Genomic DNA, 14,093 nt, shown 5'->3' with positions numbered 1-14,093 from the left:
TACTCTTTGAAGCTAGATCAGGATGTCTTAGAACGCGGAGCTATAAAAAGAAATATAACGAAGAAGAAGACACATGTACTGTGTGAGGTAAATATGTAGAAACAATGGAACACCTCATACTAAAATGTGATGGTATCAAGCCCGATGTCGATGCGGCCACAGTCACCCTTCCTGAGGCACTAGGGTTCAGAGATAATAATAGTCATGTAAATAAATATGCGGTGGAAATTAGCAAAAGGCGATTGGAGGATTGGTGGCACAAAAGCAGAGAGGTGACATAAGGTTAAAAGGGTAGGAAGACGTATTTAAAGAAAATCGAGAAATTCAATAACACACAACACAGATAAAAATAAAAGGCAAAATAAAACTCTGAGCATGGTGGCAACTGCCATCGCCCCGTTTCAAAGGGGACACTCCTACCTTCCACCAACCCATCGTCATGCCAGCTGTGGAAAAGCGGCCCCCCAACTCGGCTCGTCGCAGTCATGTCGCAGTCGTCCCAGCGAATCCTCCACGGTATGTCGGATGATGTGTATACAGTGAATCTCCAACGATGTGCTCCAGCTAAGAAGCGGCGGCGTGCGGAAGAACCGGATGAAGAGCGGGAACAACGTTTAGCTAAACGGCGTGCATATTATGCAGCCAGGCGAATGCGTTCAACATCTCTTGATCTGGGTGCATCTACAAGTATCATGCATGCTGACGCGACTGTGGCGACACCTGATCGTTCGACAGCAAGCCTTATGGATGCTTTAAATGGCGACGAGACTGCATCTACACGTTCGATGAGCAGTATGAAACTCTACAACTTGAACAGAAGATTGTTTTCGCAATCCACTAGGCTTAGCTAAGCTAATTTAATTAGCATCTGCCAATTTTTTTATTTTGCCTTTTATGTTTATTTTTATCTGTGTTGTGTGTTATTGAATTTTTCAAATTTCTTTAAATACGTCTTCCTACCCTTTTAACCTTATGTCACCTCTCTGCTTTTGAGCCACCAATCCTCCAATCGCCTTTTGCTAATTTCCACCGCATATTTATTTACATAACTATAATTATCTCTGAACCCTAGGGCCTCAGGAAGGGTGACTGTGGCCGCATCGACATCGGGCTTGATACCATCACATTTTAGTATGAGGTGTTCCATTGTTTCTACATATTTACCTCACACAGTACATGTGTCTTCTTCTTCGTTAAATTTCTTTTTATAGCTCCGCGTGCTAAGACATCCTGATCTAGCTTAAAAGAGTAGGGCACTGCCTCTTGAGTTATCATAAAACGCTTCCTTCCTGATCTGCTGTTTCCAGTATCGATATAGTTCCACAGTATGCTTCTTTTCCATTGAATTTATCCAACTTTTAGCTTCCGCGTTTTTAACCTGTCGTTTAATGCTCTGTACGTCTTTCTTCGTCCTCGTGTCTGGCATACTTACTGGTTAGCTTCCTAGTTCTTTTCCGCCATTGTGAGTCAACGCTCTTTCTGTATAGGTATTTAAATACCTTAGCTGCCCACCTGTTATCGTCCAATTTCCTCAGACGTTTTTCGTATAGGATTTTACTCTGCGCTTCCCGTGCTTCGAACGATGCCCAGCCCATATCTCCCTGTACTGCTTCGTTTGTGGCTTTCCCGTGGGCACCTAGTGCTAACCTTCCCACAGCTCTCTGATTTACTTCTAGTCTCGACAGAACCTCTGCCCTTAAACACAGAACCGCATTCCCGAAAGCAAGCGAAAATGGTGCTAAAAAGCGCCCTCTGTCTTGAACTGGGTAGTACCAAGCTCGGTCGTCTGCTTCGGAAAGCACGTTTACAATATGTAGCCGCCACTTTCGGTTTTGTTGTACCACGGCTTCCATCTAATATCGGGCGCCAAATATTTTTTTCGGGGGTGGCACTCTGCGTAAAGGCAATAAATAATGCAACGCCGCATACGTGTACGCCGTTCAAGAAATAAGCGGCGAAGTTTTAGCGCGGTGTCAATCGCAAGTGAAGCGAGTCGCCTACGAAGTTGAACTTGAGGTGAGGTTTGCACGCTCCTAGATTCAGGCGCACAAACGCGAGGAAATGCCTGCTATAAATGAATTCACCGCAGCGATTCGCAGACATCATGGGTACGGAACTGCTCGAGCGAACGACGGTACGTCCCGCGACGGCAACAGTCTTTCAGCACGCCGCGATGTACGAATTGCTCGAGCGCACAATCCTACGCGCCGCGACGGCAGCGGTCTTTCGACATGCCGCGAAACGGCGGGCCTCCTGCAATCTTTGTTGACTGCATGCCGCTAGACAAGTGGTTATGCCTGCACTGTAGTAGCGGTCATCTGTCCCTTTAGCAAGTGATAAATAACTGATGCAATGCATACAAGCTCGCAGTAAAGTACGTGCGAATCGCGCTGCAGCGCGAGCTGGTGCGCTGGTCGCTTGATGTAGCTTTTAATGACAGCGATCGAACATCGATGTGCTGCAATCTATACTACCTTGCTGCGCTGCCTCAGCGTGCTGGCTTGAGGTCAAGGATGAGCACATTTAACTCTCTAACCTGTGCTGCTCGTAGTGGGGCAGAAAATTGTCACCGAATCAGCCCGACCATTTGTGTTCATTTGCACGCACCTGGTTACTTCACCACTTCGCACCGATCGAATTGTTAATTGTCGCTGTGGCCGGGTCTCGAATCGTGAATCACCAGCCATGCCTGCTGCTATGTCGGTCTGCTGTCGGGACTGTAGGTGCAAAAGACCGAATTTTAGAACGCAGATAATCAAGCAAGCTTCAAGACAGGCGAAACAGTCAGCATGGCGCGAAGTTTCGCTTACCCAACGCGACGAACTGCAGCTATCCAGCGCGCCCTACGCCCCGCTTCGTGAGGCCTTGAAGGAAAACGGCAGAATCTGATGTTGGGATTCGGTTAGGCTTTCTTGTTCATGGCTGCCTACGACGCAGAAGTAACGACGGTGACGCTTTTTCCAGACTGAGCTAGGTCGCCGATTCCTTCTGCTTCCAGCTTTAAATACGTCCCACGGCACACGAAGAGTCCGTTTTCGTTAAACTATAGGCTGCGGCGAGCTCCCAGCGTGGTCGGCGTGGTCAGTGAGAAGCGACGAGCCTTTTCGCACTCGCAACAGGGCAGTAAAAAGCGCGAATCGACGCAAAGCTCGGGCTAGAAACGTGCTTCTCCACAGCCAGGGCTCAGTACTACCCAAGCTGGTGCTACCCAGATAACGTTTAGCGCACCGCCACCAGGCGCCGCTACTATACCTCAAACTCCAGCGCAAGACGCCCACATTGCAACGCATGCTCACTGACTTGGAGAGGCAAGGTCGGTCTAAAAATTAATCCGCAGAAAACTAATGTTTAACGGTCTCGGAAGAGAACAGCAGTTTACGATAGGTAGCGAGGCACTGGAAGTGGTAAAGGAATACATCTACTTAGGGCAGGTAGTGACCGCGGATCCGGATCATGAGACTGAAATAATCAGAAGAATAAGAATGGGATGAGGTGCGTTTGGCAGGCATTCTCAGATCATGAACAGCCCCCCCCCCCCCCCCCATGTTGCCCTTATCCCTCAAAAGAAAAGTGTATAACAGCTGTGTCTTACCAGTACCCACCTACGGGACAGAAACCTGGAGGCTTACGAAAAGGGTTCTACTTAAATTGAGGATGACGCAGCAAGCTATGGAAAAAAGAATGATGGCTGTAACGTTAATGGATAAGAAAAGACCCGCCGTGGTTGCTCAGTGGCTATGGTGTTGGGCTGCTGAGCACGAGGTCGCGGGATCGAATCCCGGCCACGGCGGTCGCATTTCGATGGGGGCGAAATGCGAAAACACCCGTGTGCTTAGATTTAGGTGCACGTTAAAGAACCCCAGGTGGTCAAAATTTCCGGAGTCCTCCACTACGGCGTGCCTCATAATCAGAAAGTGGTTTTGGCACGTAAAACCTCAAATATTATTATTATTATTATTATGGATAAGAAAAGAGCAGATTGGGTGAGGGAACAAATGCGAGTTAATGATATCTTAGCTGAAATCAAGAAAAAGAAATGGCATGGGCAGGACATGTAATGGGAAGGGAAGATAACCGATGCTCATTAAGGGTTACGGACTGGATTCCAAGAGAAGGGAAGCGTAGCAGGGGGCGGCAGAAAGTTAGGTGGGCGGATGAGATTAAGAAGTTTGCAGGGACAACATGGCCACAATTAGCACATGACCGGGGCAGTTGGAGAAGTATGGGAGAGACCTTTGCCCTGCAGTGGGCGTAGCCAGGCTGATGATGATGACGCCGTGGATGGATGGATGGATATTATGAGCGTCCCCTTTGGAACGGGGCGGTGGGTTGCGCCATCAAGCTCTTGCTACTATACTGCCTAATATCCTACCTAGGTTAAATAATAAAAAAAGAAAAAAAAAACACTATGAACTACCACGCCCAAATTTTCTGATCCCCTATTGCGAACTGTGTTTTTGTACGTCTCCGTCTTTTGTCGTTTCCCTACTTTTCTTCCACCAATCCTCCAGTCGCCTCTTACTAATTTATATTGCGAACATGTTTGTTTTAGCACTGCTCCCTCTGAACCCAAGGACAGTGTTGGTCGATCGCGAGCGCCACATGTGACAGGCGGAACCACTGGGCATTACCTCGTGTGGCTTCCGAAATCTTCATCAGGCGTGCGCGCGAATCTCAAAGGCCATTAACCTTAAAGGAGTACTGACACAAACATTTGAAGTCGAGATAACTTGCGAGATCGATTTAGTTGGTCACACACACATCGTCTATAAAATGTCAGCGGCGAATATCGCTTAGAAAATATTTAAAATCAATTTTAAAGTACGTGCGCGCAGCCAACCTCAAGATAGAGCACCTCGCGAGATTGACATCACGCGGGATTGTAAATAGCCAAGAAAACGCTACGTCATGTGGCTACGTCACGAATTTTCGTTGGCTGCCATGCGGCTTACATGTGCTCTTCTTTGTTGTTGCTTGTTCTAGCTGTTGTACTTGCAGTGGGACGCTCTCCGTGTCGTTGCAACTGCAGTTTTTGTCGTGTCCATCGGGATATTTCCCACACTATCAGCTTGACTGCGCAGCCACAACGTTCAACGCCGATTTGTTGTGTCTTGCCATTGATCGTGGCCGATGCGAGGGTTTTGTTTAGGTTCGTCCTCACCATCGCCGGCCGCAATATCTGAGTCGCTAAGTGATTGGCCACGTCTAAAGCGCAAGACACATGGTGCGATTTTCCGTGCGATCTGGCGTACGGCGCATCGTGTGCGATTTGCCGCATGCGGCGAGTAGCTCCGCTCAGAACCGGCGCCCCTACGTGGAAGTTCGGAATGTTGCGTAACTTCGAACAGAAAGTGAAAGGAACCGTATTTGCACAGCTATCTTGTTTGAAACAAACGATAACCATATAAACACGTATATGCGAGCACTGTAGACGTGTTTCCGCAAGGCCGCGTTAGCAGTATCGGATCCGTTGACAGCCGCCGATGGCCAGGAGCCGGCAGGCATAGCTCGCAGGGCCATCGAATCCGACACCGGTTGCGCTTGTGACACGATCGCTTGCAGCTCGTATAACGAAGCGCCTATGTTAATCGGTACAACGTGTACACAGTTATGTCACGCTTAAATTGCAGCACATTTGATTTCATTGGCGCCGACAGAAGCGAACGAGCATGCCAGGCGAGCTTGTGATCGCTGGGAGACGATGTAGGCCTAGCGTAAGCCTAACTCGCCGGCCGTCTATCCGGGGCCGAGGGTCCTTGCGATGCGTCCGCAGCTCGTAAAAAATCGCCTAAATTCATCAGCACAATCAATGCCTGAGCATTTATGTTTCTCTTAAGTGAAAATACGGTTAGTTTTCCTGGTGCCGTTAGTAGCGATGAGTAAACACGCCAGTCAGGCGAGCCGCTTCGTGTACAGACGATTGCTGGCACGTCTGCGCTTACCGCGCCCGAGTAGAAATCACGCCAACGATTTACAATTTCGCACGACGTTTTATAACTCGCACTCTTTCGAGGTCACTTTATTCTAGAAGTTATTTCGTTTCAGAAACAAATTGTAGCCGATTTATGTGCAGCCGTCAGCGGCGAAAGAGGCCCGCGTTTCGACCAGGGAGAGAAAAAACAAGACATGATCAGAGCGGCGAGGCGCCCGCTCGCCGGCCCGCCCCGCCGGGTGTACCACGTGGCGATGACGTTCACGCTACCGGCGTTGTCATTGGCTGCGGTCGTCCGACCGATGCGGCAGTCGCAGGACAATATTCAGCAAGTTGGTCGCGCACGCTGGCTGCGCGTCAGAGCATACGTCATGGCTTTTTGCTAACACGTAACCACATTGTTTACATTCCCGTTTCTCCCGTCTCGTTGCTCTCTGGAACCGAAACTTCGACTCGTCACTACAAAAAAGACTGCAAATAATTACCTGTCGCGCTCTGAAGTAAATGAGGTTTCGTGCCGTGATTACTCGGTCATTAGCAACTTATTAAAGCAGAAAAAAAACACGTGAATTTTTTTTTTTTGTGTCCGTACTCCTTTAATCATAGCTCAGCGTACGTTTCCAGGCACATCTATTCTAGGGACAGGCAATCAGCCTTTAAAATGTGCACCCGAAGGATTGTGCCGACCGCGGTTTCACCGCGGTACCGACCACGTAAACACCCTGCGTTGAGTCACGAGCCGTTGGCACCACATGTCACCCATGATTATAGTGTCGGTGGCGAACGCCACCACTCGATGCTTGTTCACAATTGAGGGCAGGACCATATTGCTCTGAGAGCTCGAGCCATGCCGCAGGAATCTAGTAAAGGAGGCAATATGGTAGATCTCATTCAAGCCAATGCCAAGTGTTGATGAATTTATGCTTCTGTTTTTAGTGCTTTCTCAATCTGTCAAATATTGTAAACTTAATTTTATGTGACTAATTCTTTTCCACTTTCCTAGTTTTGACACGAGTCAGTTTAGTGTGATTACTGGTATTAAAGATTTGTACAGTCATTTCTGCGGTCCTCTGTTGCTTGCGAGAGCTTGCCCGTTCCATGACTTGGTGCCTTACCCCTAACTTCAACAGATGCCTCTGAAATTATTTTCGTTAGGGTCTTATATTCTTTATCTCTACGTTAACATCCTCCTGTTCTGAAGACTCATATTTGGTTAGCACTGGCCTGAATTTTCTTGTTTTATTAGCTCCTACCTGGTCGGCCTGTTTTCATATTGTTCCCTTCTTTCTACCAATCGAGGACAACCCTACACCTAACTACGATCACTGCCCTTTACGCAATCCAACACCTTTACATCCTGCGCAATGTTTCAGTTCAGTAATAAAGATACAGTGTATTTCTTGTTTCCTCATTCTATCCGTTTTATCATGTGAATGCACATCCCTCCTGAATGTTTGTTCTGAATTCAATTCACTGCAAATTATTACACAGCCAAACTGATGTACTTTGTGAAAAGCTACCGTGCTTGACCTTGTATTGACCGCCTGCGCTGGATTCACTAATATTCCTAAACTTGCTCCCACATATAAACCTGCTTACAAATAACTAGTCCGCCTGATACTGGAATACACTTCAACTGTTTGGTTCCGGCCCTCACTGCGCATGTGACATTAACCTTTTGGAATCAGTTCAGAAAAAAGAAATCAGATTCACCTACGGTCGCTTTGATCGCAGATTTTCACCTTCATCACATGCTCAAATCTTATCATTGCAGACTTTGAAACAAAGGCGCACACGGGAACAAATCATCATTCTTTACAGATCATTCACACGTCATCGGCATTCAGGTACCCTTTCTTTTATATCTCCTAGAGCATGTGCAACACCACAAAGCCATGCACTAAACATTGTTCCTTTCAGGAAACGTATAGATTGTTTTAAATTTTTTTTTTTTTTTTAGAGCTCAGCTTTTTTGGCGCCCGTTCCTGCGTTTCGTGTGGCCTTCGCCATTGTGCCTCACTGTTGTCCCTCGCCGTAACCAGCTCTGTAGCTGGGACCAGCGCACTGCTCCAGCTGCGCGCGCTCCTGACGCCATCTCTCGCGCACGGCGCGAGCCTTGCTCTCTTCGCTCCTCCTCCAATGTCAGCCCTGTGACGAGACGTTCATTTGAGGGATCGCCAGTCGTTTGTGCGCAGGCGCGAGTAAGAGCGGGCGCGAGAGAGAAAATCTGGGGGCTTCTGCACCTTGAATACATGACTCTGCCTAGGTACTACGGAGGAGGTTTCTTAGCGCGTATTGCAGGCGTTCGTCCCTAGGAGTTCCGGCATTGCGGAGTGGGGTTGAGTTTGTTTACGCAACGACGCTGGCTGCCGGCGCGGTAAAATGGTGAAGCAGTAGGCACTGACGCCCGATATGGCGACCGCTTTGTCGGGAACACTGTCTCGCCCCTGCTGCACTCGTGCTAGGTCAACCGTGGCGGATCATTGCTTTCTCGCGCCTTACGGCGATGTACCTTGCAAATAACATCACAGATGTTTCTGTGGGAGCAGTAGCGACCGTAGTAGAGCCGGGCCGCATAGATTGAAAATCTAGAAGGCCTTAGCAATCACGGTTGAACGCAAGTAGCTTAACGGTCGCCGGTAACGATCAGTGACTCAGCACCAGCGCCGCAGGCGCGAGAAAGTCTGTCTGACGTACCTTCTGACTGGTGTTGCAGAAGTCGCGTGGCGCGATACTGCTGAACTTAGCGTCACAAGTTGGCGGCTGCAGACGTAATTATATTTATTCAATCGTATTTTTTAAATTGTGACAACGTGTCATTATTTCGCATTATTGGTGGCGCCTCCAGGACACCAAAGCGGTAACGGGGACACCAAAGCTGGAAATTAGGCAGGGCGGCCCTTGGGTTGGGGCCGCGGAGGCCGAACCGTGCCAGGGGGTGTTCGCATAAAAAATTGGCTGTCCGCGATAGCGGGCAGCCGATCTTATACATCCCTGGCATGCGCAGGCCTCGGCGAGCGCCAACCCCGGACCAGTTCGGGTTGGCCTCCCGCTACCCCTTGGGTGCCCTGGAGATCCTGCGCCGCCTGCCTTACTATAATAGGTGCCCTCCTGAGGCCTCCGTTTCCCGGTTACGTGCCCTCCTGGAGCAGTGATTGTAAAAAATCAAAAAAAAAAACTAAAAAAAAAACTAAACTAAAATAGTCGCAATGACCTTTCGTAACAAAAAGCCACCGCCACATTTTTACAGTGCTAATGGTAGTTACCTGTCCCACGTTAATGACTTCAAATACCTGGGTGTTATTTTTTTTCACATAACTTAAAACGACATGCATGTAATAGGCAAGATACAATGGCACTTGTATTGACATTAAACCAATCTCTTTCTTTTTCTTAGGTTTAGGCAGCCAGCACACTTTGAACAGCCACCTTGACTGCAGATGTGTCACACAAGTCGCCAAGGAAGCATTTGAGGGAAAGCCACAGGGAATGAAAACAGTCACTTCTCCATGTAAATGATGCTCTCTCTCAGATGACTCCTACACCTCACCACGCCAGCGCACCTGCACAAACTCCACCAACAAAGATGCCACAGAGGAATGTGCAGGTCAGAGGCAAGAAGCAATGGCACTGGTGTTGACATTCACGCAACTTCTTTTCCTTAGGCTTAGGCAGCCAGCACACCTCGAACATCCACCTTGACTGCGGGTGTGTCGGCAGATTCCTGGTTGTACATATGCTGATAATAAACTTCAATAAACTTGAACTTGATAATAAACGTGAAGGCAAATAGGACATTAATGCATTGCTTTCTTTGAATATTTAGTGTACACATACAATGTTACTTTGCACCACTACAGAGCGTATTTTGAAGCTTCCCTCTATGTTTTTCACCTTTATGTACGTGTTCTGTGGCCCTCAATGCCACAGTTCATGTCATAGCAGCTGCCTTGTCTGTGTAGTGCACACTGGATTAAGCTTGCGATATCCACATGTGCAAGAGGCCTATGCTTCTCTGACAAATACAAAATGAGGTTTTACGCACAGTTCTCAGTCTTACTATAACAAATAACACTAAACAATCTCATTGTGGCATTGTTTATTACAGTAATGCATATGACTTATTTTTTATTGACAAGTTGACAACTTCAACTGGTTAATCCGTCATGGGAAGGGATTATATGTACACATATAGAAAAGAAAAAAGAAGGGTGGGTGCGCGCGTGGGGGAGGGGGGATAGGAGTAGATGCGGCAGGAACAAACGTACCAAATGCATGCAATATTAACTTCCTCTAGACCCATTCCTTTAGGGTACCGTAACAAAGCATATTAGGCATACGGTTCATACAACTAACTCTGGTATTATTACATACCTCTGGCAACGCGAGCTATATATGCCATCAATCGCATTCACGACTGCCCCGGATGCCCTCCATATTCTTCTGGTTAATCATGCTCACTGCACCGAGACAAAAGAAAGATCATGGGCACAGCTACCTTTAAAGTATCTCCACCTTGCGAGACACTGCTGTGCATGCCTAGGGAGCTGCCCGTGCAAACATTCCCTGGCACGCACCGGCCTTGGCGACCCCAACCTACGGACTACCATGCTTGGACTTTGATCCACCCACTGTCGCTTTGGTGCCCTGGAGATCCTGCGCAGCCTGCTTTATTATAATCTCAGTTGCCCTCCTGATACTTCCGTTTGTCGGTTACACGTGGTCTCCAGCTAGATCAGTACTTGTAAAGAAACCAACCTACAGTCATGAGAACAAAAGCACCCTGCAACAAAACAACCACCCCGCGGGTTCTGCAACATACCGCACCCGTGCGAGGAGAATTATGGAATGCCCAACGAGGGATCTGCCGACCACAACTTCCAACTCCAACGAAGAATCAGCCGAGCAGAGCTCCGGGCTCCTCACACATAACCTCGTTGAGCGACACTTGCAACAGCTGACAGTGCGTGACCGTTGAAAACCACACCGCCGGAAACTTTAACAGGATCATCCTCTGAATGCATAACTGCCACCCGCACAGCCAACACCCGCACCATAGAATAAAGCCCACACACCCCACACACACAGCTGCACGCACACCACATTGCACCATTACAAGCAAGATGCTATCAGTTGCCAGATTAAATCTGACTACTGTGTTTATCGTCACTCTCAGCCCTTGTCCTTCATGCTGTACGTCGTTTTTACCTTGAATTAGCAAGCAACCACCCTTGTTGATTACTGTCAAGTCTAGCAATTGTCTCGGGAGCTGGCAACGACAACGTAGCAACATGGCGGCGCTCTTGCGCTTCCAGATTTCTATGCATGAACCCACGGAGGAATGAAACAAAATAGGAGAGGCCCTGAAGTAGAGTTTTTGAAGTCGGAAATGCAGCCATGTTAGTGTGCCATCTCGCTTTGTGCCTCCAATCAGCTCGCCGGGAGCAGATAGGCACGAGTTTTGAATTTGCATTGCTACGAGCCGCCGGAAGGGTGTGCTGCCGACGCACGTCAGAAAGCCTACGAAACTTCTGTAAGAGCTTTAGTGAAGCAGACTCGTTCCTGTGTTTTTCCGTGGCATGTTGAAGACTGCGTACACTCGTGCCGTGATTGCTTGAGTGTCTCTGTTGCCGGTTCACATTCACACACACAGACCCAAAACAAAACTGTCTATGTCCAAATGTCCAATGTCCAATGCTCCAAAGTCAGCTTGTATTGCGAACATGATGTGCTGAGAGAAAGGCATGGGAAGAAAGAACTTAGCTCCCTTTTCAGAGGCCTAGAGCAGCAGCAAGAGCTTCAGGAGCATGGTGGCTATGGCAACACTGACATTTGGAGTAAGCAGTCTGTGGTATTTTCGAAGGTTGAAGTCAGGCTGCAGCCGTCCCGATGTAAAAAGCCGTTTTTTCAACATATACAATCATATATATAACGAGGAACAGAAGCCCCTCGTGGCAAATAAAGAAATGAAATGAATAACGAAACTGAATACAACATACTCCCCCCCCTTATCTTTAGTGATTAGTTTTTAGTAAGTATTAGTAAGGAAACCCCAAGGCATGCACACTGTACTTATTTACACATACCGTATTTACTCGATTCTAAGCAACCCCTTTTTTTTACGATCGCGATGCCCAAAGTGAGTGCTTAGATTCGAAAAATCTATAATGACCCCCCCTCCCTCTTTTCGCTGCGATATCACGAGGAGATGGGTGCGAGAAACAACATTTTAATTTGCAAACATTAAAAAAAAAAAATCGGTGCAGACAGTAAACCCACCACATGTGTAGGATGCTCAGTCACTATCACTGCCACTCGAGTTCGTAGCACCGCTTGAACCGCTGCTCTCAGTATCCCACAGTAGGTCGTCTTCCGATCCATCGAAGTTGTTTGTGATCGAGCACTTCTTAAATGATTTGACCACAACGTCCACTTGGACCCTCTTCCACGCGTCAGAGATCCACTTTGCGATGGTTGATAGGGACGCTTTCTGCAGCTTTCCCGTCGGCGTCTTCTTCCAGTCAGGGTTTCGCACCCACTCTTCGTACTCCTGTCGGAGATTGGCTTTGAAGGCCTTGTTGACTGAAACGTCGAGGGGTTGCAGCACTGGCGTCATGCCACACGGAATCCCAACCACGTCGCTATTGATGTTCCGAAGCTTTGTCTTTACCTCCGGGGTCAGATGGCCGCGAAACGCGTCCAACAGAAGCATCGACCACGTGCCTGCAGGTCCGCCCAGCACTGATTCCAGAGTGAGCAAGCGCGTTTGGCGGCCTTGGCTACGCGCTCTTCCTAACAAATAGGGGGGTGCTTAGATTCGCATGCAAACTTTTTTCCTAACTTTTTCGCGAAAATAAGGGGGGGTGCTTAGAATCGGGAAAATACGGTATTTACAGAGTATGTATACAACTTCAGACGGCCAACTAGTTGGTCTGGTAGTCTTGGAGCCAGGCCAGTGGCCGGCGCTCTTGGATCGGCCGCTTTCGACGTCGCCCTGGCGACGATGGCGACGGGCTCGTAGAATGCTGCTGCAGTATGCCAGGAGGCCGTACCTGCATCCTGGGGGAACGCGGCTGTAGCACAGCAGGCTGCAGCACATCAGGGGACCGAGGCTGTGGCGTGGCGAGCTGCAGCGCATCAGGAGATCGCGGCTGTAGATTGGCAGGCTGGCCTGGTTCCCAGGTGCCCCTCTCCGGAACCCTGGAAAGCTTGGACGCATTACATGTACGGCCATCTCCAAGTCGGAAAGAGGCTGCTCCCCTCCTCTTGATCACCTTAGTAGGTCAAGAAAAGGTGCAGTCTCCCTTGAAACGAACAGAAGGTTTTTTGATACGGACAAAGTCACCTACGGCTATCTTCGTCTTCTTGGCGGCTCTCCTTGTGTCCGTGTAGTGCTTGCTGCTCTGCTGTTGACGCCGAACCCTTTGACGAAGTCGCGCCAACTCCTTGGCTGGGTCTTCCGCAAATGCTGGAGCTGAGAAACCCACGGCATCCAGCCTGGTTCGGGGCATTCTACCATGCAGCAGAACTGCTGAGGCGACCCCGGTGGTGGCGTGCAGAGTACAGCGGTAAATGGCAAGGTATTCTGTGGCAGCTTGCTGGAGTAGTCGTCTTTCGAGGAGTGCGACTTGAATGAAGTTTTTCAATGTGCGATTGAAACATTCTATTTGCCCATTGACTTGGGTGTAGTAGACCGAAGAATGTGAAAGACTGATGCTTCCGTTTTGCAGGAAAGTGATGAAATCACGCGAAGTGAACTGAGGTCCATTGTCACAAACGTCTCTTATGGGTAGCCTTCACGGGCAAAAACACTTGTTGAAACGTCTTTCACGGTGCTTGTGGACACTTCGCTGCAAAAATATACCTTCGGCCATTTAGAACGGTAGTCAACAAGTGTTACAGCAAATCTGCTGTTGTAAGCTGCATGCTCCAAAGGCCCAACAATGTCTAGGCCAAGCTTATGCCACGGTCGCTCAGGGCATTCAACAGGTTGCAACGGTGCTGGTGATGTGTTGGCTGACTTATCTGCCTCCAGGCAAATGTGGCAGTTTTTTACTGCCGTTTCCACTTGCTTATCCATTCGTGGCCACCAGAACCGCTCACGCAGTCGCGCCTTCGTGCACGTGATACCCGGATATGCCTCGTGCGTGATGCCAATGAT

This window comes from Dermacentor variabilis, chromosome 1 (genome assembly GCF_050947875.1).
Source record: "Dermacentor variabilis isolate Ectoservices chromosome 1, ASM5094787v1, whole genome shotgun sequence".
Taxonomy (NCBI): Eukaryota; Metazoa; Arthropoda; class Arachnida; order Ixodida; family Ixodidae; genus Dermacentor; species Dermacentor variabilis.
This window is presented reverse-complemented; position numbering follows the sequence as displayed.